Source organism: Periplaneta americana, chromosome 4, assembly GCF_040183065.1.
Source record: "Periplaneta americana isolate PAMFEO1 chromosome 4, P.americana_PAMFEO1_priV1, whole genome shotgun sequence".
Classification (NCBI taxonomy): domain Eukaryota; kingdom Metazoa; phylum Arthropoda; class Insecta; order Blattodea; family Blattidae; genus Periplaneta; species Periplaneta americana.
Window position 1 is genome coordinate 32,336,516 of NC_091120.1, and position 26,692 is coordinate 32,363,207.

General features: G+C 35.6%; 1 protein-coding gene and 1 non-coding gene across 2 annotated transcripts in view; both read left to right on the forward strand.

Moving 5' to 3' along the window:
* LOC138697671 (very long chain fatty acid elongase 4-like) overlaps nt 1-26,692 on the forward strand; it is a 503,185-nt gene that overhangs the window by 230,933 nt on the left and 245,560 nt on the right. The window lies entirely within an intron of this gene.
* Nucleotides 21,957-22,032, forward strand: TRNAC-ACA (transfer RNA cysteine (anticodon ACA)). The gene has a single exon. It is a non-coding gene; the product is annotated as a tRNA-Cys (tRNA).

The window sequence follows — 26,692 nt, forward strand, 5'->3', positions numbered from 1 at the left end:
TTAATGTACCTTGTTAACATGTTTCGACCTATTTTCGGTCATCTTCGGAACTGGTCGTTGTTGGTCTTGGCGCCTCTTGTTTCCTGTGTGGGTGCGTTCGTAGTGTAGAGTCAAAGAGTGTATGTACTTTTGAATTTGAGTTGTGTGTTGAGAATATCGTGGGGTGTGTTTTCGTGTGTCTGTACATTTCATATTGTTCTAGTGTGTTGAGTTTCTGGCTTTTTGGTTGGATGTGCAGTATTTCCATGTCTGTGTTGATGTCTCTGTAGATGTGGTTGCCATATGTGATGTGTTCTGCATATGTGGAGGTGTTTTGTAATTTTGTTATGGCTGTGATGTGTTCTTTGTAACGTGTTTAAAATGATCTGCCTGTCTGTCCTATATAGAAGTTGTTGCAAGTGTTACATTTGAGTTTGTATACGCCTGTGTGGTTGTATTCATTTGTTTGTGTTGTTTGTGTGTTGAGATGCTTTTATAGAGTGTTACTTGTTCTGTATGCGATGTTGTAGTTTAATTTCTTGAATGAGGTTGCAATTTTATGTGTATTTTTGTTTTCGTATGTTAGTGTGATGTATTTTTTGTGTTCTTGTGTTTGTGTTGTATTCTTCTGTTTTTTTGTGGTTTTGTTTTGTCTTACGTATTATGTTGTCTATTATGTTGGGGTTGTATCCGTTTTCTTGTGTAGATCATTTCAAACACATTACAAAGAACACATCACAGCCGTAACAAAATTAAAAAACACCTCCACATATGCAGAACACATCACAAATGCCAACCACACCTACAGAGACATCAACACAGACATGGAAATACTGCACATCCAACCAAAAAGCCAGAAACTCAACACATTAGAACAATATGAAATATACAGACACACGAAAACACACCCCAACGATATTCTCAACACATAACTCAACTTCAAAATACATACACTCCTTGACTCTACACTACGAACGCACCCACACAGGAATCAAGAGGCGCCAAGACCAACAACGACCAGTTCCGAAGATGACCGAAAATAGGTCGAAACATGTTAACAAGGTACGTTAATATTTAACACAAGAAAGTTCTTACCATACATATTCCGAAGTGATACAGTGTTAAAAATTGTGTAATCAAGATGTAAAAAAATTTTCAAATTTCACTTCGGTGTACCTTTAAGAATAAAGAATAAGAAATTACATTGCACATTAAAAATAATGAGACTCTCTGGTGATATGTACTACGGGAAACCACATACACCTCGACATCAGGAAAAATAAAAATGTAAAGACGAAGAAAAGAAAAAAAGAAAGAAAGGAGGGAAGGAAATATTTAATAAAGATAAATAAAGCATTAATGGCCCTACTTTTAAGGTGCAAATTAGTGTTCTTAGTTTAAAATACAAGCAAGAAATAAGGTAACTAATTTGTACTTGTTTCACACTATCCAAAGTGACTACTGATGAACCGCTTTGCGTATCTCCGAATAAGGACAAATCTCACCGATGAACATAAATGCAATGTAAACTTGTGGAATAAAACTCCTACTTACGCCACAAGTTCGCACGTCGTGTTGCGTGTGATATATATTACGAAACATAGCTGTCTGACGCCAGTAGACAGGAATCTGCTGTGGTCAGTAAACTGTGACGATTACTTCATTTGAATACGCAGTCAGTTGCTTGGTCAGAAATCGACCGCAACTTCAACATTTCGTTATATTTTATGACCGCAATCAACCATTTTATTGGTGCTTGTAATCTCACGCACCTGTATGTTTATAGGCAATGTCGTCATGGCTTGCGTTTCTAGACCGTGATCTTGCAATTGAGTTCTATGTAAGTGGGGTCTATCTCAGAACTGGCTGTTTTGAGAAAATGAGAATTGAAGAGTTTAGTTAGGGATTCCGCTTCACATTTTGACACTATGATGCTGAATACAGTATTATTGACAATATTAGTGTAGGCCTACTTCTGATTTGATGCATTAACACATTCAGCGTGAGTAAGTATGCGTAGTCGCAAAAATAATTATTATAAAATCTGACTACATCTTACTACATCAACTAATATGTCAAATTCTTACATTTTTATCTTTGTTTTGGAAACATATTAATACTACTTACTTATTGGCTTTTAAGGAACCCGGAGGTTCATTGCCGCCCTCACATAAGCCCGCCATTGGTCCCTATCCTGAGCAAGATTAATCCACTCTCCATCACCATATCCCTCCTCCCTCAAATCCATTTTAATATTATCTTCCCATCTACGTCTCGGCATCCTCAAAGGTCTTTTTCCCTCCGGCCTCCCAACTAACACTCTATATGCATTTCTGGATTCGCTCATACGTGCTACATGCCCTGCCCAACTCAAACGTCTGGATTTAATGTTCCTAATTATGTTAGGTAAAGAATACAATGCGTGCAGTTCTGTGTTGTGTATCTTTCTCCATTCTCCTGTAACTTCATCCCTCTTAGCCTCAAATATTTTCCTAAGCACCTTATTCTCAAACACCTTTAACCTATGTTCCTCTCTCAAAGTGAGAGTCCAAGTTTCACAACCATAAAGAACAACCGGTAATATAACTGTTTTATAAATTCTAACTTTCACATTTTTTGACAGCAGACTGGATGATAAAAGCGTCTCAACCGAATAATAACAGGCATTATTAATATAAGATTTAGGCCTAATAGTAAAAATGCATATATAAATTCAGGATAGGAGAAGAAATGTCAGAAGGAAGTGAAATAGGGAGAGGAGTACGTCAAGGATGCCCTTTTCATCTATCCTGTTCAACATCTATTTGGACGAATTAGTGAACAACTCTTTCCAGAACATGGGAGAAGTGATAGTAGGAGGAAGAAGAATAAAGTGCATAAGATTTTCTGATGATATGGCATTGTTAGCAGAAGAAGAGATGATACTAAGGCATATGCTACTGGAGCTAATGACAGCTGTGAGCAGTATGGAATGAAGATAAATTGTAAATAATGGAATGAAGATAAATTGTAAATAAGGCGAAGGAAGAAAAATAAAGAAGGCAAACTTGCGAATTCTAAATGAGGCAGTAGAGCAAGTGGACAGCTTCAAATACTTAGGGTGTACTATAACCAGTAACATGAGCTGCTGCCAGGAAGTCAAAAGGAGGATAGCAATGGCCAAGGAAGCCTTTAATAGAAAAAGAAGCATCTTCTGCAGACTTCTGGAGAAAGGACTAAGGAAGAGACTAGTGAAGTGCTTTGTGTGGAGTGTAGCATTGTATGAGACAGAAATATGTACATTACGACGAAATGAAGAGAAGCGACTAAAAGCATTTGAAATGTGGATATGGAAAAGGATGGAGCGTGTCAAATGGACAGACACGAAGCTGTGTTGAAAAGATTGGAAGAAGAAATATAATGGGGTAGGATGGCCAATTTCTTTCCCTCTGCATTGCATGCATAGCTAACTAGTAACATATTTCACTAATCAGACTTTAGATGTATGTAAACAATTGTTCTTCCTCTGACACATATTGTCAAGTGAGATGTACACATGAGCCAGAACCTAAATCAGAGGTGAAGATAATTTTAAAGCAAAAAGTATATATGTAAGCCTATATATATGTTTTTTTTAATTTACTAGCTTTCAATCACATTTAAGGGGTTAGGTACAACTTACAGCAGTGAAGCTTTTGGAAATATTCAACATTTTATCCTCCACTACTGTATCCTGTACAATAATGAAAATTGGTATGTGTAAAACACTGTCCTTCTGCTATATGAAAAAAAATATTTTTACGATTAAAAAATTGTTTGTTTTTTTTGTTTTGTTTTTTGTTTTGTTTTGTTTTTTTTTTTTTCAAAATTCAAAAGGGTGGTAGTTTACTGTGCAGTGATGAAGCGTTTCCCTCATAACTCATAAACTTGTTAACTTTTTCATCGAGAGATCTTTTATTTTATTGCTGAAACTCATGTTTACAATATCATGCTCTTTCAACTACATTCCTTAAATAATAATATATATATTTTTTATTTTGTGTTAGAAGTATATAGTGATATTTGATCATTTTTAAAATGATTTTATTTTTTATCAAAGAATCTATCAAAGCTAGAGAAGTGATCATGCATCATATTGCAGATATGAAATGCATAAATACACACAAAAAATTTCATCACAGAATTTTTTTTATTTTATTGGGTCATTTTACGACGCTTTATTAACATCTAGGTTATTTAGCGTCTGAATGAAATGAAGGTGATAATGCCGGTGAAATAAGTCCGGGATCCAGCACCGAAAGTTACCCAGCATTTGCTCGTATTGGGTTGAGTGAAAACCCCGGAAAAACATCAACTAGGTAACTTGTCCCGACTGGGATTCGAACCCGGGCCACCTGGTTTCGCGGCCAGACGCGCTGACCGTTACTCCACAGGTGTGGACTTCATCACAGAATGTTGGATAGTTTTTTAGTTATGTGGGAAACGCTTCATGACTGCACAGTGAACTGAATTTTGAAAAAAAAAAAAAAAATGTAAGTAATGTTTTTAAATCGTAAAAATATATATATTTTTTTCATATATCAGAAGGACAATGTTTTACACATACTCATTTTCATTATTGTAGAAGATACAGTAATGGAGGAAAAAAATGTTGAATATTTCCAAAATTTTACTGCTGTAAGCTGTACCTAACCCCTTAATGATCTCTTACCCTTGGAACTTCTTTGCAACATGCTTTAAAAAAAGCATCAACCAGCTCACAAGGGCATAAAAGTCGCATGATGTCATATATTTTTCACATATCTAAGTGTATTTTAAAACCATAAAAATATGACTGGTTTTCCATCATATAAAAAAAATCAGTCTCCCCCTTAAACTTTTGCAATATCACACAGTTTTAATACTTCATTTGTGCGAGATCGTGCGTATTTGCTTGGTTTCCGCACAAAACCAATCCGCGGTAAGTCTAAAATTCCACATTCAGTATTCCCAACCTAACACACATAACAATTTCCCTCTTCTTACCGCTTAAGTGACATATTGATTTTACTGCTTTAGGCTTTTAACATATTATTTTTCAGAGACGTTCAATATAGTAATAATTATAAATTGGAAACTTACCACTGCAATTTCACCTAAATTGCACTGTTAATTATTGTTTTTAAATATTTGCAAAAATTAAGTAAACTCTGCAACTTCACTAAAGTTACTGCATTCGTGATGCAAGTAACATTGTTTTAAGTTCGCATTTATAGACTGGGGGGAAAAAAAGACAGACGTATATCACGGCCTGCTGGAGTATAGTAAACACAGAAAACATTTTAAAGCAACAATGTTGAAGATAGATATTTTTGTTTTGCAAATTTGCCGTCATTGAACAGAAACCAAGATGGAGATTTCATTGCAACTAATTAGAAATTCTTCTTTCAGGTATGTAATAAACGATCTTCGCACAAAATAATGTACGATACACGAGCGGTATGTTTTTTTTCAATTCTCGGAAATTAAAAAAGCTCAACTACGTTTCGCTTTTTCAAACTTTTCCTCTACCATGAAAACTTCAACATACCGCTCTTGTAACGCATATTACTATTACTGGGTACTGACTTTTTTTCTTTATGACTTGTAAAACATTCATAAAGCAACAATGTATGACGTATGAATGAATTATAATTGTGCGAATAAGGCTTACAGACCTGTTCATATCTGCAGAAGCAAGCAGCCGGCAGAGTAGGAAATGTCAGATAGTGCCGGCCACATGGCGAACCTTGGCATTATTATTTGTTTCATTTGCCTACCCACTAACCAGAACATTCAAATAAGTTACTGACCCCTGTTTGTACAAAAACCAGCAGCTTGGAATATGTTAGGAAAAACGTCGTCCTTGGAGCGAGAGCAGCAAGAAAAATGCTAGTGAAACCTGTTTCTAGAGCGAAGGACTTTCTAAATTCGTGTCTGTTGCAGAGCTTCATCTTTACAGTATTACGCTCCTGTTCTTATATCAAATCTTACGCGTTTATAATACGTAACATTTAATTACACTGATGAGGGATGTCTAGAAATTCTTGCATTTAGGTGTAACAAACCAACGTCTAGTTGAGGAAGCAAATAAACAATATATAACTCATTTTTTCTAAAGAAGCACTTTGCATTCTAGTAAAGTAATCACAGTGAATCTAGATCATTAGATCATTATTATTAATGTAAATTTTGAAAGTTTAAATTCTCAGTTGATGTCGTTTGCAGCTTCAAACCGAAGACTAGAGAAGTGGAATTTATTTTGACGAGTTTGTACTGCTTGCCTTTTATCATTCCAGGTCAGTTTTTCCACATTCATATAGCCCATCTTCATTTTATTTTATTGGATTATTTTACGACGCTATATGAACATCTAGGTTATTTAGCGCCTGAATTAAATGAAGGTGATAATGCTGGTGAAATGAGTCCGGGGTCCAGCACCGAAAGTTACCCAGCATTTGCTCGTATTGGGTTGAGGGAAAACCCCGGAAAAAACCTCAACCAGGTAAATTGCCCCGACCGGGATTCGAATCCGGGCCACCTGGTTTCGCGGCCAGACGCGCTGACCGTTACTCCACAGGTGTGGACCCCATCTTCATTTGGTACACAGATATTTCATCCACGTTTTTTTCCATATAGGATTTGTCCATTTTCAATATTGTCCATTAATATCATATATCCCGACCACAGCAAAGGAATAAGGTTTTGAGATTTGGTACTTGTAATGTCACAAGTCTATATAGAATAGGAGGGGTAACATTAGTAGCAAAAGAACTAGCGAGATATAGAATAGACTTTGTGGGAGTACAGAAGGTTAGGTTAGATGGGAATGGCATATCACAAATAGGAGATTAGGCCTACTTGTTGTATTATGGGGAAGGAAACGATATTCACCAATTAGGAACAGGATTCTTTATTCATAAAAGACTAAAATCAGCTGTAAAAAAGGTCGAATTTATCCGTGACAGGTTATCGTATTTAGTACTTAAGGGTAGATGGTGCGATATCATAGTTATAAATGCTCACGCCCCTACAGAAGAGAAATTCATTCATTCATTTATTTTATTCCATAGATCTTACATGAGCAATGAAGCTTTAAGATGTGGAACATGTCAACATTTTACAATATTACAATTACAATTTTTACAAATTTTTAGTTTTACAATTTAGTAATTTTCTACAATTTTTACAATTTTGTACAATTTTTTTACATTTTGGCGAGATGTAGTGAGATGAGATGAGGTCCGAGGATTCGCCAAAATATTACCCGGCATTTGCCTTTTCGGTGGGGGAAACCTCGGAAAAACCCAACCAGGTAATCAAATCAAAGGGGGTAATCAAATCAAAGGGGTTGATGCCAAGGACTCGCCATAGACCATCCGGCATCAGAAAGATGACCATATAAAGGATAGCTTCTATGAGGAATTGGAACAGACTTTTGATCAGTTACCTAGATATCAGAACATTAAATCCAGACTTTTGAGATGGGCAGGGCATGTAAGCACGTATGGGCGAATCCAGAAATGCATATAGAGTGTTAGTTGGGAGGCCGGAGGGAAAAAGACCTTTGGGGAGGCCGAGACGTAGATGGGAAGATAATTTTAAAATGGATTTGAGGAAGGTGGGATATGATGATAGAGACTGGAATAATCTTGCTCAGGATAGGGACCAATGGCGGGCTTATGTGAGGGCGGCAATGAACCTCCGGGTTCCTTAAAAGCCAGTAAGTAAGTAAGTAAGTAAGTAAGTAAGTAATAACATACATCCACAAATATTTCCTCCAGTTTCTTTGGTCCATAATTTTGTCCATTTTTTCTAAAATCCATTTAAAATTTTGTCTATACTACGGTAGTAAATACAAGACAAGTTGAATTTATTGCAGTTAATAAAAAACAATTTCATTATTATTAATGTCCTTTCTTATGGTTTTTATGTTAGTGAAATCCAATTTAATCTATGTGTCAGAACTTTTAATGAGGAATCGCATTTTACAGTACAATTCCAAAGACATTATAAAGGCATATTTACTTCCTTCGTCTAAAGGCAAGGATAAAATAGTTTATAACAATTATTATTACATTAGTCTATATCAGTTCCGCTCATTCACCAAAAATAAAGACCGATCGTATTCGCGGTGCGAAAGTCGTGATACCTGCAATGCTCGTTGCGTTACAAATAGGACTGTACATGTTCGTATGCATGTATTTAAGGAAGATAGGCACACATGTTGGGAATGGAACTGAAGTTGGTGCGAAAAACGTTATGGCAGGAATCAAAATAAGGGCCAAACAACACCCAAATGAACCTCCCTCAGGCGTAATAAAGAATGAAATTCAAGCCATTGAAGATCAGGAAGTACTACTGAATTTATAAGAAAGAAATTCATTATTGCTGTACGTACTGTCAACAGAACACAAAATGTGCTCGAGTTATATTTGCGTGCCATTAACTACAGATTAAAATTGTACAATACCGAAGAGAAGGGTGAAGTAGCGTATTATATATATATATATATATATATATATATATATATATTCATCCTACAATGGACGATAAATATTATGGACTAAGAAATATGGAGTAATTCATTTCTTCTCTGAAAATTTTCTGTTGTTCAAAATGACGACAAAATATGGTTGAGTCATTGCAATGGTTCATGCGATTAATTCGCCTTCATCGAGGAAAAATTAAGGCACGGACTCTTACAAGTAAAAACAAGTCTAAGCAGATTTATGAGATGGTAACGTTATTTGTTACTGACAATGTTAGAGGTCAGACCTCCTATGGACAAAGCGATTATAGTGCAAGATTCACCACTCGTCACAATCTAATGTAAGCATTAATAAGCCTACATCACAGAACAGCAGCTATTCTACGATTCGGCATAACTTAAAATTAAATGTCACTTTCTTTAAACATTAACTATCATCTGACCATTGCTGTCTCCGTCCAGTCAAGGTATATACTGTACAGTAAATGGTTTATAAAAGATGCAGACAGACAAATTACATCAACCAATTAGATGAGGATAAACGCAGGAAAGCGAATAAATGTATACGAAAGGGTAACCTTACAATGGGTTTCGGAGCTGTAAGAAAGAAATTACGTGAAGTCCAAGCAATGTAGGCCATTTGTCTCACTCCGTTCGTTGCCCTTCCACGAAAAGAACCGAACATAATTTTAATTAATTACAAATGTTGAGTGACTCATGCGATAACGTGAATAAAATTTAAATTATTCAAGTCTGCTTCACAGGGAGCCATACCTGAAAGCCAGGTTTGCATAATATATACGTCAATGGAGATACGTTAGCAGAAAATCACAATTCAAGTCACACAGAGTTGGTGTGCACTCAAAGTTGGGTTTCTGGCGCCTTGTCAGCCCACTTGAATTGTTTATTCATTCATCTGTTGTTGAACATGACAGGCAAAGCCCAATTACTATGTTCAAGACTAACAAATTAATTTATAAAACATAAACAAGGAAAAGGAAACATAGGGGAGAGTCGGGTATTATCGGACATCGGGTAATATCGGACAGTGCGTTTCTTTCATCTACCACCATATGGTAGTGCCTGAATGACATGGTTACGTTTCTCTATGCGACATCACAGAAACGTAACCATGTCAATCAGGTACTATCATCGTGTGGTAGGCCTAGATGAAAGAAACTCACTGTCCGATATTACCCGATGTCCGATACTACCCGACTCTCCCCTACGCTTATTAAAAACTGAAACAAAATAGAAATAAGAGAAAGAAAAAAAGAGAAATTGAAATAAGGTGTGAAAGTAGCTTTGTATAACTGTAACATTTGGAAAACGGGAATTTTTGTGGGATTCAGTATTTGTCCTTGGTATGTAAAATAAATTTCGAAATTTCGTTTTAAACTTAGGTGCATATAATGTTATATAACAGAATAAACCAACACAGTCCAACTTATTGTTAATAATTTTATAAATAAAGTTTAAATATTGACAATTTCGTCTAATTTGCAAACTAGTAAAATGGAAATATTGAAGCATTGTAGCATAACTCTCATAGGTAGGATAATCATTATAAAGTCTGTAATATAACCATTTTAGAAATTTATTTTGAATTTTTTCTAGTAACAGAATATATTTGCTAGTAACTGGGTTCCAGATAACAGCAGCATATTCTGATTTAGATCGAACAATGGAATTATACAACATTATTATAGTTTTGACTTTAAATTTACAAGAATTTCTCATAACAAAACCTAAATTTTTATTGGACAAATTTATAATATTATTAATATGACTATGAAATGTAAAATTACTTGTAAATAATATACCTAAATCTTTATGTTCATTTTCTGCTGGTAAAACTTTTGCCTCTATTTTATATGAAAATTTAATTGTATTTTTCAATCTAGAAAAGCTCATATGTATACACTTATTAATATTAAATAATTTATTTTTAATACTCCAAATATGTATGTGTGGATGTTGTGTGGATATAAAGGGATAAAATTGGGACGGTGTCGGGTGTAGTTCCTGGGTAGCTCAGTCGGTAGAGCATTCGTGCGCTAAGCGAAGGTCCTGGGATCGATATCCGGCCCCGGAACAATTTTTACCTTGAAATTATTCACCGTGTAGGATTGTTAAAAATGTGACTATAAAACCAGTAAAATGAACATAGAGTACATGAATCGTTACTTACTTACTTGCTTACTTACTTACTTATTTACTTACTTACTAGCTTTTAAGGAACCCGGAGATTCATTGCCACCCTCACATAAGCCCGCCATTGGTCCCTCTCCTGAGCAAGATTAATACAGTCTCTATCATCATATCCCACCTCCCTCAAATCCATTTTAATATTATCTTCCCACCTACGTCTCGGCCTCCCAAAAGATCTTTTTTCCTCCGGCCTCCCAACTAACACTTTATAGGAATTCTGCACACCTCAACACCAAATTACCTTTCGTCTCGTTTCTCTTATCTATACTCTAACCACGAAAAAATAATACCAGATCACTTATCTATGGCACGTTAAGTATACCTCTTCATAGAACATCTTGTTATTCATAATCTTTTACAGTATCCACCTCGCGTCAATGGAATTCCTTGTCACAAAGTATTAGGGGCTGCAAGACAATAAACACCTTTAAAAACAGCTTAATCTCTATTTAAATGAAACAGGAAATGCTGTTTCGTATCATTAACAATGAAAGACAGATGACAAGATTACAGTTTTATTACAAATTAGCAATAAAATGTGCTAGAGAAAGTTTACAGTTGAAGGCTGTATATCTGATATTTTATTAATTTTAAACAGCCATAACAACACAGCAACAACAATAATTGGAAATGCTATTGACATTCATTTTCTTGTGTGCTGTAGTAAAACAGAAAGAAATCTCAAGATTTCCACAACACTGGCGAATAACAGTCATATTTTTGTTATGTTAGACGTCACACCGGAGTACGAAAGAGGCAAGAACTGAGACTAGGTCCTCAAACGAGCAGTAAACGTCCATCTCTCGGCACGTACTTCCGCTTCATTATTGCATCTACGCTCTGGCTTTTCTACGAATTCTTCCACGCGCTGAGACGAAAGGCATGGCGAGTTATAACAATGGAATTAATATTTTAGTGCTGGTTCTCTTCTTATAATTGTGTATCTGTTTACTTGGCTGCAAGTAATGAAGGCAATATGTAATTATGAAACACGTTTCATCCTCAAAATTTACGCACAGAAAACCTCCTCAAACTTGCATTACCTAAATATTTCAGAGATTGTAATCATCTGGCATTCCTCACATGAAGAAATTACAGATGTTACAGGAACCAAGCAAAGCCATACAGAAAATGCATTCTTAGTGCATATTTTGCCAAACAAGAAGGTTTTAAGTATTTGTAACTCTCATTTAATTCCTTTAAATGGAGTTTAGCAGAGAATTTAGGTTTGATATTTTGGTAGTTTATAACAAAAAAATTGAAAAGAAGAATGAATATTATCTTATCACATCATTATAGTTTACTGTATTTCTTCATTATGAAAATGATGGAAAATGAAATAGGCGTATTATTTAAACATGCATGATGATAATATTCAGAAGAAAATATTTGCTACAGCAACACAGACACTGATATCAAAATACTACACATCCAACCAAAAAACAAGAAACTTAAAACTCTAGAACAATATGAAATATAAAGAGTGACTGACGAGGATTTACCGTCCCTTACAGAGGTTATTTCCGAAGACATTCTGAGCAAAAAATGTCATATAAACATTTGTCCTAATCTCAATATTTTCAGAGTTACACTAATTTGAAGTTGTTAGTAAAATACCGTTTTCTTTAGTTTTAAGGGTAAAAAATTATTACAAATAGAGAATGAACTATTCAGAAGTGTCGTTTCTTTAATTGGCCAGGGTTCTGAAGCTAAAAATGTGTTCTTAATTGCTTTGCACAGATTTTTTTTTCAATTTTTAGCTAAAAATACAGAGCGTTCGCCTACGAGTGAGGCCAGGAAAGCGGCATGTACTGATACGCCGCTTTGTGCGCGCAGTTGTTGAGACACGCTCGACAATCAAGGACATCAAGGTCGACGAGTTATCAGTTGTGAGCCAGATGTTGCAGTATTTAACACGTACGGTACAGTGCAGTTTCTTGACACAGTTGCTTAAATATTCAGCGTTGTGTAAAGTTTGTTAACAATGCAAAACGCAAAATTCATGCTTGAACAAAGAGTTTTTATGTATGATGCATATGTGAAAACAGAGTCATGTAGAGAGGTGCGTAGGCAATTTGAAGTGAAATATCCGGGTGGTCCAATTCAGGGTAGAGAAACTGTTAGACGTCTTGTTAACAAATTAAAGACAACAGGGTCGATAAATGCTACAATTCCTGAGCGAAAACGAAGAGTATTGACGGGAGAAAAAATTGATGAAATCAGTGCATCATTTATACGCTCTCCTAATAAATCTCTAAGACGTGTTTCACAGGAAGTTAGTGTTTCAAAAACATCAGTCTTTAGTGCTGCTAAACTTTTAAAATTAAAACCCTACAAAGTATAGTATAGAAAGCGGAAGCTTATGGATAGACGATTCCCTCAAGCGACACCGCAGGCAGGCCGCTTTCCTGGCCCCACCCGTAGGCGAACGCTCTGTACATTATTCTTACGCACTTATCACAAAAATTGTTACAAATCACACGACTTTAGGAACTTGATTCTTAACAGTATAATTATACATCCTAATGTACAGTCCCTAATGAGAAAAGTAGACTATAGATATATCAACATCGTACAGATAGTACTTATCGAGTAAAACAGTGTTAATATTTAGCGAAAAATTATTTTTTCCTGAGAAAAGTATTTCTTTGGAACTAGCATGGTTTGGAAATTTTTGTTATAATCTATCCAAAGAATAAGCTGTCAAAATCTACACAGTTGTATTACTTATTTGATATGTAAATTATTTACTAAAAGCTTTGTATACAGTGTGTAAAAAAGGTAAAGGTATCCCCGTAACATGCCATGAAGGCACTTGGTGGGGGGGCATGGAGGTAGAGCCCCATGCTTTCCATGACCTCGGCACTAGAATGAGGTGGTGTGGTCGGCACCACGCTCTGACCGCCTTTTACCCCCGGGAAGGACCCGGTACTCAATTTTATAGGAGGCTGATTGAACCTCGGGGCCGTTCTGAAAGTTTGGCGTGTGTACAAATTATAATGCAACCCACTGCACCTATATACATGGAATCCAAGAGACAAAAATGCCTAGACGCACCGTTCGCTTTCATCCACACCCTTAGCTCAGTCGCTGATTTACTATCTTGTGTTAAATGTGATCATACAATGAACTTTAGCTATAAGCAATTGTATAATAGAGGAGGCAAGACCTGTCCTGTGACCATACCAGTGGGTACAGAGGGGGAAAATAAGGTTTTATTCTGCATTGAATTTTCGTGACGGTAGATTCGTCTAATTAACTCCATATGTAGATGAAATTATTGGGGATCATCTGTGTGGTTTTAGGCGTAATAGATCAATTATTGACCAGATATTTTGTATTCGACAGATAATGGAGAAAAAATGGGAGTATAAGGGTACAGAGCATCACTTATTCATACATTTCAAAAAGGCATATGACTCGGTTAAGAGAGAAGTTTTATATAATATTCTTATTGAATTTGGTATTCCCAAGAAACTAGTTTGATTAATTAAAATGTGTCTCAGTGAAACGTACAGCAGAGTTCGTATAGGTCAGTTTCTGTGAGATACGTTTCCAAATCACTGTGGGCTAAAGCAAGGAGAAGCACTATCACCTTTACGTTTTACCTTCGCTCTAGAGTATGCCATTAGGAAAGTCCAGGATAACAGAAAGGGTTGGAATTGAACGGGTTACATCAGCTGCTTGTCTATTCGGATGACGTGAATATATTAGGAGAAAATCCTAATTTTACTTGAAGCAAGTAAAGAGATAGGTTTGGAAGTAAATCCCGAAAAGACAAAGTATATGTTTATGACTCGTGACGGGAATATTGTACGAAATGGAAATATAAAAATTGGAAATTTATCTTTTGAAGAGGTGGAGAAGTTCAAATATCTGGGAGCAAGAGTAACAAGTATAAATGATACTCGAGAGGAAATTAAACACAGAATAAATATGGGAAATGCCTGTTATTATTCGGTTGAGAAGCTTCTATCATCTAGTCTGCTGTCAAAAAATCTGAAAGTTATAATTTATAAAACAGTTATATTACCGGTTGTTCTGTATGGTTGTGAAACTTGGACTCTCACTTTGAGAGAGGAACATAGGTTAAGGGTGTTTGAGAATAAGGTGCTTAGGAAAATATTTGGGGCTAAGAGGGATTAAGTTACAGGAGAATGGAGAAAGTTACACAACACAGAACTGCACGCATTGTATTCTTCACCTGACATAATTAGGAACATTAAATCCAGACGTTTGAGATGGGCAGGGCATGTAGCATGTATGGGCGAATCCAGAAATACATATAGAGTGTTAGTTGGGAGGCCGGAGGGAAAAAGACCTTTAGGGAGGCCGAGACGTAGATGGGAAGATAATATTAAAATGGATTTAAGGGAGGTGGGATATGATGATAGAGACTGGACTGATCTTGCTCAGGATAGGGACCAATGGCGGGCTTATGTGAGGGCGGCAATGAACCTCCGGGTTCCTTAAAAGCCAGTAAGTATGATTCGTCTAATATTAACCAAACCGAAACAACCTTTGTTTCTGATCTCCCATCCTGTCTCCTCTCGTGTAGCTCTCATGCCAGGTCTCGCCTACCGATCTATAACATGAGAAGCTTTCATTCTGAGAAATTGTACGAACGCGTAGATAAGAAACTTAGTACAATCTGTGCATATATACGGATATTACAGAAATTTTGAAGATAAAAACGCCGGAACAGCGAAACACAACTGAACCAATAAAACTTCAACTATTTGAAACTTTCTCTTTCAATGGAGAAATGCCATGACTTGTCACATCTGTGAGTGAGCGATATCTATTTCTTCGCAATAAAAAACTAGTTGAACGCTCTCACTTTCTATTTCTACCGTAATTGCCTGTAATTTAATTATATCTAGCTAAGGAATAACCTTCAAAGTTCGGTGGGGGGGGGGCAGAGAGACAGACGTCTGCCCTTGTTCCTTGTATAAAATTTCATGATCAAGCAAAAAATTCACTGCCGTAATAATGAAATCTTTGAGGTGACTGACCGTCCATTCCAAGGAGTGGACCAAAGTCATGGCCAGCCCCGGTAGATTACTTTCACTTGTTTATGGATTTTTAGTCACTATAGCAACACAGGATTAGAAAAGTTCATGATAACAGAGAGAGCTTGGAATTGAACGGGTTACATCAGCTTCTTGTCTACGCGGATGACGTGAATATGTTAGGAGAAAATCCACAAACTATTAAGAAAAACACGAAAACGTTGCTTGAAGCAAGTAAAGCGATATGTTTGAAAGTAAATCCCGAAAAGACAAAGTATATGATTATATCTCGTGACCAAAATTATTATTATTATTATTATTATTATTATTATTATTATTATTATTATTTACTTATTCTGGTGTAGTTAAGGCCACCAGGCCTTCTCTTCCACAACACCAGAAATACAAATACAATAATAGAAATAAACAGAAAAAATACACTATGTACAAAGTAAAGCTACACAAGAAATAAAGAGAGAGAGAAAAAAACACAATAAACAAAGTAAAGCCACACAAAAATATACACAGCTTGCAGTCACACAAACTTTAAATGATTAATTAATTGTATCCTAACTAATTAACTAACATAAACAAGAAACTTGCAATTTTAATCTAGATTAAAAAAGAAATAGAAAAAAAAACACAAATCAATACTTCTAGCAATACCTAAAAACATTAAGTAAGACAACATTTTCCAATTTAATTTTGAATTGTGATAAAGTTCGGCAGTCCCTGACGTCATTAGGTAACGAATTCCAGAGGCGAGGTATTTCTACAGTATAGGAAGATGAGTATAAAGACGTTCTATGATGAGGGATAGAAAGAAGTGCTTGATGTCTGTTTCGAAGAGTTGTAAGAAATTGAAAGCGCGATAACAGATAATTCGGAGTAGAAGTATGCATGATTCTAAACAGAAGAGACAGTGAATGTATTGTTCTTCGTTCCTTCACACGCACCCATGAAAGTAACTGGAGGGAAGGAGTTATATGGTCATATTTACGAGTATTGCAGATGAATCGTATGCACACATTATGAACATGTTGTAGTCTCTCAGCTAAGAGTGAACTTACATTAGTTAGCAAGGAATCGCAATAATCAAAATGGGGCATTACAAGCGTCTGAATAAGATTCTTTTTTGGACTAAGTGGTAGAAATTCTTTCATATGGAACAAGGAGTGAAGTTGAGAAAATATTTTTTGCAATTTTTTTGTACGAAATGAAAATATAAAAATTATAAATTTATCCTTCGAGGAGATGGAAGATTTCAAATATCTTGGAGAAACAATAACAAATATAAATTACATTCGGGAGGAAATTAAACGCAGAATAAATATGGCAAATGCCTGTTATTATTCAGTTGAGCAGTTTTGTCATCCAGTCTGCTCACCGAGAGCGACCGATGTGCTAGGGGTATTGTCATGATGAATCCAATTCTGTCCTTGCCACATGTCGGGTTTTTTTCGTCGAACTGCATCACGAAGACGTCGAAGAATTGCAACATGCGCCTCCTTACTGACAGTTCGACCTTCAGGAATAAACTCGAAATGTACGAGACCCTGGATATCGAAGAGCAGTTCAAGCATTACTTTCCCCTTTGATTGGTCGGCACATTGAGTCTATGCGCCTGGAGAGCCGGCCACATACCACACGGACAAGGCAGAGAAATTGGCTACGAAGCATGGCGTTGCCACCCGATGTTCCGGTACTTTCTGACTACTAAACGACTTCAAACCATCTCAGTAGCTCAGTTGACATTGCTCTGGCTAAGGACACTATGTCCATCGCGATCCATACTCCGTCATTCTTGTCTTTTTTTTTTTAGTGTGAAAGTGTTTATTATGCACCGTATTTCTTACACACATTATCAGTCTTACTAATAAACCGTGTATAGTTTTTATACGAGACTTACGCAGAGTTGAGACAGAAAACATTACTAATAAACCGTGAATAAGCGATGGACGTATAAACAGGCTGTAACTATACAATGGGAATTGCTTTGCAGTAGTTATATACACGAAACCACTTGTTTAAGCGTTGTATATAGGGAAAAAATGGCCGCCCCTCTAACAGCTGTTCGTATCGACTGTCATATTATGATGATGGTTACCTTGTAACCACAGAAGAACAAACCAAAGATCATAGAATTATTAGAATAATATTGCTGTAGGTTGTACTCTTTGACCAAAATGTAGTGTGGTAATCGATTAGAGCCAGTTATACTATCGATATTTAACACGCCACACTAGAGCGCTCTACCGGATGCAGTACAGAACCTCAGATATTCTACTACCTTTCGTAACGAAGTAATGACGAAACTATGACGTAGCTGTGTAACAGTTATACTGTTATACACGACGTAAGTAGTGATTATTAGTAAGGAATTTACACACGACTTATAAACGAGCTACTCATTGTAATGTATATATTTGTCTTTAAGCAATATACTTTTTGGTGAGGCGGCACTTCACAATATTAGCATACAGTGCCGTCTCCTCGTTTTACAACGCCTCTCGTACAAGTCATTTAGGTCGTTACTTATTTTCAATGTATAATTGCAATTCTTCCACTAGTCTTTTCTTGTCTTTCATCAATTCTTCCTCTACTTTTCTCCTAACCCATCATTATACCAAAAATACTGTAACCCCCCTCACTCTACATCTCTAATTATTTGCACTTTTCACTACTCCCTTTTCCACATTCCTACTTTTTAGGTCTTAGTTTTCTTTTCTCACAATTTATTTCCCCTCCACACCATTTCCTTAAGTCATACTGTTTTTTCACCTTGTTTTCCCCTCTTTCTTCATCACTGCTCCCTGAACTATCTCCTACTTGCGTTACTCTACTTCTAGTCAGCCTCGATTTAGATCTTAGTTCTTCACCCGCTTCGGAATTGCTCCCATCTGAAGTACACTATTTCATTCGCTTGCACTGAGGTCTTGTTCTGCTGAGCTTGCTGAATACCAGTTCGCGTCACTCCTGTTTCTTCTTCAGTTGACGTCACTGCCTGCTTTCCGGAAATTTTCACTGACTTTGATACGTTTGCATTTGACTCGCGTACACTCACCACACTTATGTCACTAACCTCGCCTTTAGATACAATATTCTTGATTTTTTCTTTCAAAAATTTTCTGTTCGTTTCCTTTTCTCCTGAGTCTACGATAGGGTCCTTTAACGTTACTAAGCACTCCTCTACACTAAAAACCAAATTGTTTATCTTAATTTTGTCCTTGATGAGTCTTGTCCTTTTTACTCTGAGCTTGCTCGTAATTAGTGATTCTGCATATACTAGTAGAGTTGTAGGCCTATATTATGTAATATTTTTTACGGAGAAAATTCGAAGGATTGCATCGTCGTCCGAGGCTTATTGTACTCACTACTACAAAAAAAAAACACTTAGTTCCGACTGAGTCCGTGATGAACGCCTCTCCATCCCTCTGAGTGTTCTGCGGGGCTCATGACAACGACGTCATCTCTTTGCAAGTCACAGTACTACATCCTGCTGCATCCTATATTGATCTGAAACTACTGAATGATGATACATGAACTTGAATTTAATGATGGCAAAGTTAATCCAAGGTCCAACGCCGAAAATTCCAAGCAATTATACTTCAATTAATTGAAGGAAAAAGCTCGGAAAAAGACCCAACTAGAATTAATAATTATATCGACACATCATTATCACTAGGGCTTGGATTCTTACGTTAATAAATATTTTAATCGCACTGTAATATAAACTCGTAATTATGTTTTAAGTTCCGGGCAAGGTCACTTGAGCACATATAATTTAAATTTTACTTCACATAAAAAATATTTTGAATTTTTTTATGTAAATACATATTTTCAAATATTCACAAAAAAACACACACAAAAATTAAGTTTTCATCAAATAATTTTCGACAAAAGCCCCATTTCACATTAATCATCACTCCAATGTTCAGTGCATTTGCTTAAACGTGACGGTAACTGTATCTCGGAATTGCCTATCTATGGACCTGTGAAACTGCAGTCTGCTCTCTTATGAAAGTGCTGTCATGGAGGCCATACGGGGCCATACACCGTATGGGAACCTATAGTTTTTGTAATTAATCTATGGGGAAAAGAAAATTTTGTCTATACGGAGCCATACGGCATATGGGTGCCTAAGTTTTTTTCGCGGAGATCTGTACAGATCTTAGATCATCTCTTGTTATTCCTAATGGATTGTGTTTGATGTTCATAAACGAAAATTGTCCACACCTGCAACAGTGGAATCCAGAATTATATAAAATAATGATTGAAAAACAAGAAGTGCTGCACACTATTTAAAGGGTGTAATTAATATTTTGTTTTTGGAGTGTTGTATCAGTGAAGAAGTGTGTTGTGTCAGTGAAGTGCGTTGTGTAAGTGAAGTGTGTTTCTGCCAGTGAAGCTTTATAGTTTATAGTGGTAGTGCAAAGTATTTGAACAGTGAAATGTTTTGAAGTGTTGTGAAATCAGGATAGAATCAGTGAAATGTGTCGTAGTTCCAGTGCAGTGAGTGAGTTGTCAGCGATATGAGTGTAATGCTGAAAGCTACTTGTGCAGGTGTGAACATATCATACTCGCGGGTTTTAGTTCGAACTTAGGTTAAGATACAAATTAGATTTACTTTAAATGTTATTTTAAGTGATCGTTGTTCATTTAATTTAGGTTGCTCCCTGTCATTATTATTATTATTATTATTATTATTATTATTATTATTAACATTAATTATTATTGTTAATATTATTATTAATTTATTATTAATTGTATTTTTATTAAGTGTGTTTATTATTAATTGTCATTATTGAGTGTAATTAGTTACCACTGCTACCGGGTATATAGGCCTACCCATTTGCAGTGTGAATAAATACATACATACAAATACACACTCCAAGATTCATCGAGACAAGTATGCATCTACGGTGGGGCTACATGGTGTATTCTTTAAATCAAAATTGGTGTACAATTAACATGTAAAGCAAAACAATTTCTTTACTTCTTTAATATAAAAAAATCATTAAATGACAGTCAAGATATAGAGAGAGGAGAGTAAAATATATTTCAAAAGCGAGAAAAAAAAAACAAGGGATGGGGTGTATGGCCAAGAGAAAAATTACCATGACAGCACTGGCTGTCACTACTAAAAAAGAGTACTGCAACTAACACACATAAACACTGATGTGTCATTTAGGAGTGCTTTGTAAGTTATCATAACGCTGATACAGGAAGCAATTAACTTATCACTATTATTTTCAAAAGTAGGAAATATCATTAGAAACGCATTTCTTGATCCCCTTCTTATTAGAAATCTTAACTAATACCACATCACATTCACAAGTAGCAGGACTAGATAGCATTGCGGTCAGCCTGGAATAAGGCCGCTAATCCTAATAGCACAGGAAGCACAAACTGCTAGTTCCCTGTCAGGGATCCGGTCCATATCCGGTGGATTTGTAACCGCTTGAATAATGCCAGGGAAGAGTAATACTTCTAAAAAATAAAACAAATTATAATTAAGAAACAGAAAACAGCTTCCTATAAAATACAGATATCAAGTGATCCGAGTTGTTTTCTCTTGCAGAACAGGAACTCTTCGGCGAAAACTCGTTTGCAGACCTCGAAATCCGAAGCCATCAATCCTTTCCAATTCATATACGAAGCTCACAGCCGCGTACAAGAGTTGGGATTTAAACCAGTCGCGTCTATTCCTGCAGAACAGCGATGTGATGTATTTGCGCCATAAATATACAATTCGAGTGCTGCTAAAAGAAGAAACTGCATGGCTTCCAGACATCTTTATCATCTGTAGTGGTGGATTTACAAAGTCTATTGGCGAACAAAGACACGGACGACTATAAGAACAAGTCTCCTGAAGCAAGACTTACAGCGCTTAATTTCTCTATCCATATACGTAACAAAATTCTGACTCTGAGATCTGAAACTTGTCGCACAACATGTTTGAAAGTGCATTTCCGTCTTGACAGAAAATCACTTCCTTCTTCAGATTTCTTTCTAAACATCATAAATAATAATTAAAGACAATTAAGTATTCAGCTTTCTTTTCTCATTTCTGAAGCTAATGTTCATTTTGGAGTATTTTTGCTCTTGAGTCACGCTAACTAACAATTTTTAATGTTAACACCAGTATGACGATTTAAAAATATTTCTAGGGATGTCCAATTTATTTATGAGGCATGAAAGAAGAAAGATCTTACGAAAGAGACCTCGACGCCGGCCGGACCTCCCTCCGGCGTCGTGAATTGGGTTTCGGCATAGCTCAGTTGGAAAGAGCGCTCAGCGCACAAAGCTGAGAGATCCTGGGTTCGATTCCCGGTGCCGGAACGAATTTTTCTCCAATAATAGGTATATACCAAGTGTCTTTACGGGTATGTATGTATGTATGTATGTATGTATGTATGTATGTATGTATGTATGTATGTATGTATGTATGTATGTATGTATGTAAGTATGTATGTGTGTATGTATTTACACTGTAAGTGGTCAAGCACTCGGTGGCAGTGATATACAAAGTATAAACAATACACAATAAAATTACAATACACAATACAATAAGAATACACAATACAATTATACATATAATTACAATTAATAATAATACACAAAATAACCTAATTAATAAGTGAATCTAATTTTACATTACAACCTACATATGTATAGGCTCGACATAAGTTTCACATTGGTACTGATAATAATCTTTCACTTTACTCTCATCTCACTCACTGTACTGGCACTATGACACATTTCACTGACACTTTAGAACACATTTCACTGACACTATATAACACATTTCATTGACACTACAGAATACATTTCATTGACACTATAAATTATCAATGATCGGAACTATTCACTGCACTGTAAAACCATAACTTCACTGACTCACCACGCAACAGTTCAAATAGGACAAACAATTACACCCTTATTCATACTTATAAACAGAACTACATTTATACTAAACATTTCTAGTCTAGGACCCTATTACAAGCTGTTTTTCAATAATTTACAATTCAAATCAAGGGAGTAACTCGTCAGGCTAAATAAATAAATGACACCTTAAAAAATAAACGTCACCTTCATTTTTAATTTACACTTTATACGCAACTTTTTAAGTTATTCTTGAATCTCCTTAGGGAAGGACAGCCCTCAAAGACCGCTGCAGGTAGGTCATTTAAATCATTTACAGATCGATTTAAAAATGAGAATTTACCTACATCCGTTTTCTGTTTCCTATATATGATTTTAAAATCATGATCGTTCCTACCATAGTACGTTGGCTTCTCTAACCGAGCCGTTATGCTCTTTGACCTAAATTTGCTCTATACAATGATGTTATTCTAGTTTTTCTACGTCTATTTTCCAATGTTTCCCATTTAAGTTCTTTTATAGTATCGTATCATATCGTACCATCGTATGTTTAAGTTCACATGAAGAATTTCGGTATTACTTCTTAATTTTACGGTAGCGTTTATATTCTTAAATTTAATGCTAACCTATTCATTATGAATAGGGCTTAAAGCTCTAAATAATTTTCACAACATAATACTCGCTCTACTAAGATCTATCGTGCCACTCTATTTCACTCATCTAGTAGACCAGGCATGCAGAAGTCAGTGAATTCTTTGCACAAATAAGTAATGTATGTTGATCTGCTTGCTCTTCGCTCTACCTACTTGTCCTATCCTCATGCAGCGGTTAGAGTTTTTAATGTGAACATTCAGTGACGTATTCCTTAAAATTAAATCGACTCGATCATCATACAGCTGATACTGTAGGATTAAAATGTACAGATTATGTCGTTTTACTTAAATATGCTCTTTCCCTGGATACCTGAATTCAAATCCTGTATGTTCATAGCGGAATTATTTTGTGAACGAAGGCGGAATTAGAAGCCCTCCGAGTTAGTTAGTTAGTTAGTTAGTTAGTTAGTTAGTTAGTTAGTTAGTTAGTTAGTTAGTTAGTTAGTTAGTTAGTTAGTGGGGTTTAAAAAGGACACGTCAGCTACTATGGCTATTTGCGCCCTTATCTAAAATCCTTCACTGAACAGAAACACAATACAATAACCAGAATACTTAAAAAAACTAAAAAGCATTGTCACGGTTAAAACGAGTTTCACAAATGCAGTTTCAACAAGGTAATGCATAAAAAAAACATAAAAGTGAGCATTTCTCAGACCCTAGCTAGTATTTAAAAAGAAAAAAGATATATAAAACAAATGCCACCAGAAAGAAATTATCTGGCGCATTTATAAAATGCTCGGATGTAAAAGGTCCGAATGTCAAGTTTGTTAAAAACATATACTAAACAAATGTAACCTCCGGATGTAAAGAGTCCGAAGGATAAGTAAAACAGGTCATTAAAAAACTAAATCACCCTGTCAAGTCCTGTATTCGATAAAAATTTGTACAAATAAAATCATTTCCAAGACAGCCCCTCCGAAGTCTTACCATCTACCAAAGACATAATCCGGGTTTTTGTCATGAAGTAGCGCCTATTTACTTAACAGTGAATCATAAACATACGGGATGCATAAAACAGTAGGCCCTATTCAATCTTCATTAAATTCAGCGAGGAGTAATGCACCTAATGATTATGAAAGAAAACGAAGAACTTCTTGACCTCTAAAGTGCCTATGCAAGGCAGTAAATGAAGGTTAACTTATTCTGTGTTATACAAATTCGTGTAGTAAGAACAATACACATCGGTAGCAAAGGTCGGATCGAGAGCCTTCGCATCCACAGTTCAAGATCGCCTCAAGTAGATTGATCAATATCTTTTACTAGTCCCGATGTAATGCGCTAATTGCATTCATTATACTTGACTTGACCTCTGCTTTGATATACAGTAATGGTATTCATAAAGATCTTTAGAATACCTACACTAAAATCTTCTTTAAAAGCTGTGCGACTGTGTTGAAAAAGTCGTAATTGAACTAACATAATTCTATATAATATGAAGGAGGATTTCATAGAGTTCTTTGAAGAAATCAGTGGCGTATTATGGACAGAAAATCGGGAGGTTACAATATTTCTGTGGTGTTTGGGTAAAGGGAGATAAGTCATAAAAATGAGTTCGGAGATTAATGAAAATTAAACTTGGAACCCTTATTACAAATAATTTTCTACACAAATAAAACACATCAACTGCTTGTATTCTTTGATTTTTGCACACCCACTTGTATAATTTAACTTGTGTGTTCATCTGGGGAACAAAATTCCACCAGGACAAAAAAATGACTTATACCCCTTTACCCGAACACCACAGAATTATAACCTTAAAAAAATGACATTCTTAAAGACTCCTTTCCATGTTCTTCATTTTATTATTTTATCATTTTGTTCATATACCTTATCTAACAAAGAAACCGTCCCAACTGGACCGCTGCTATTTCAATAAAAACAATTACACGAGCTAATTTTTGTATGAAAAGCAATGTGGTAATAGTCGCTTATGTCGCTTTTTTGTTATTAACCATATATTAAATCGTGAAATTCGAACGCATGGTATTATTCCGCTCTTGAGCTGAAGTTGACCGGCTATGGTGGCCGCGTTCTCTGCGGCTGAAAATACGGACGGAACCCACGACGCAGTTGTATGTTGTGTCCATAGTTAGACAATCTGTACTATGTATCATATTGTATTATGTTGTTATGTTTCTTTCGTAAGAAACGGACTATTTTTGTGTTTACATTTTGTATTGAACAGGAAGTTTATATTATGGAGTGAAGCAATCCCATTGGTGTTGTGAATATTTTAAAACTGGAAGTTGATAAGGTGTAAGGTGAAATAGTCTGAGAAGGAGAAGAAGATGAAGAATTTGCGTATGAACTTCTACAACTTATGGGTCTACACGACAAATATAAAACAGGACATTTATTATAACGTTTAACACTTCAGATGTCGATAGTGATTCGGATAATGGTGAAAATCTACATGAAGGAACTGTAGATTCAGAATCTGATTCAGGACTTTCCACTAGTGAAAACCAACCCTCAAGTCCTGAAAAACGAAAAAATGCAGATGTTCCTGACAAGTACAAAGAGATTACGGAACATCGTGAGAGCCTAAAAGCCCGTGGAAACAACAAGAATCCGATTACATCTACAGCAAAAAAAAAAAAAATTAAGTGCACTGTAAAATATGTAAAAAGACTATAGAATATTTCAAAAAACCTCTCAAGTCAAGCATATGGGACATTATAAAAAAAATGAAATGCTACAGACGTTCAAGGTATTCCGCCAACAGAACCTGTCTACAATTTTAATTTAAAAAAGACTGGGTTATATTATCAGCAAAAAAAAAAAAAAAACACAATTATCGGCTACTTGCATCAGAAAAGTTTATGCAACATTTTAAGAAAAATAACAGAATAAGCTCCAAAACAACAAAACAAGCAAACAAAAATTCGTTTCTAGAAAAGATCTAGAGAATGTGTCTAAACTTATTAAAACAGCAAAGCATTTTGTGACAGATATAAACAAAATTATTTCAGAAACCCCATACAATGCTGACTGTGTATTCAACACCGACCAATCTCGATTAGAATATGAGATGATATCTGGTAGGGCTTTATCGCAGACAGGTGAAAAGCACACCCATGCAGTTGTGTTATCATTATTTAGTCCATCATATTATTCAAACAACAATCCAACCTATTAACCAAGAAAAAAATAATTCATTCTGCCATCAAACAAAACCAGAATCCATCTTATGAATCAACAATAGGCTACCACGTAACAAATAAGGAAACCATAATTTAATTTATCGTATTATTCAAGCAACAATCCAACCTTTTAACCAAGAAAAAAAAAATCCATTCTGCCGTAAAACAAAACAAGAATCCATCTTATGAATCAACAATAGGCTACCACGTAACAAATAAAGGAAACCATAATTTAATTTATCATATTATTCAGACAACAATCCAACCTATTAACCAAGAAAAAATAATCCTTTCTGTCATCCAAGAAAGCAACCATCCAAC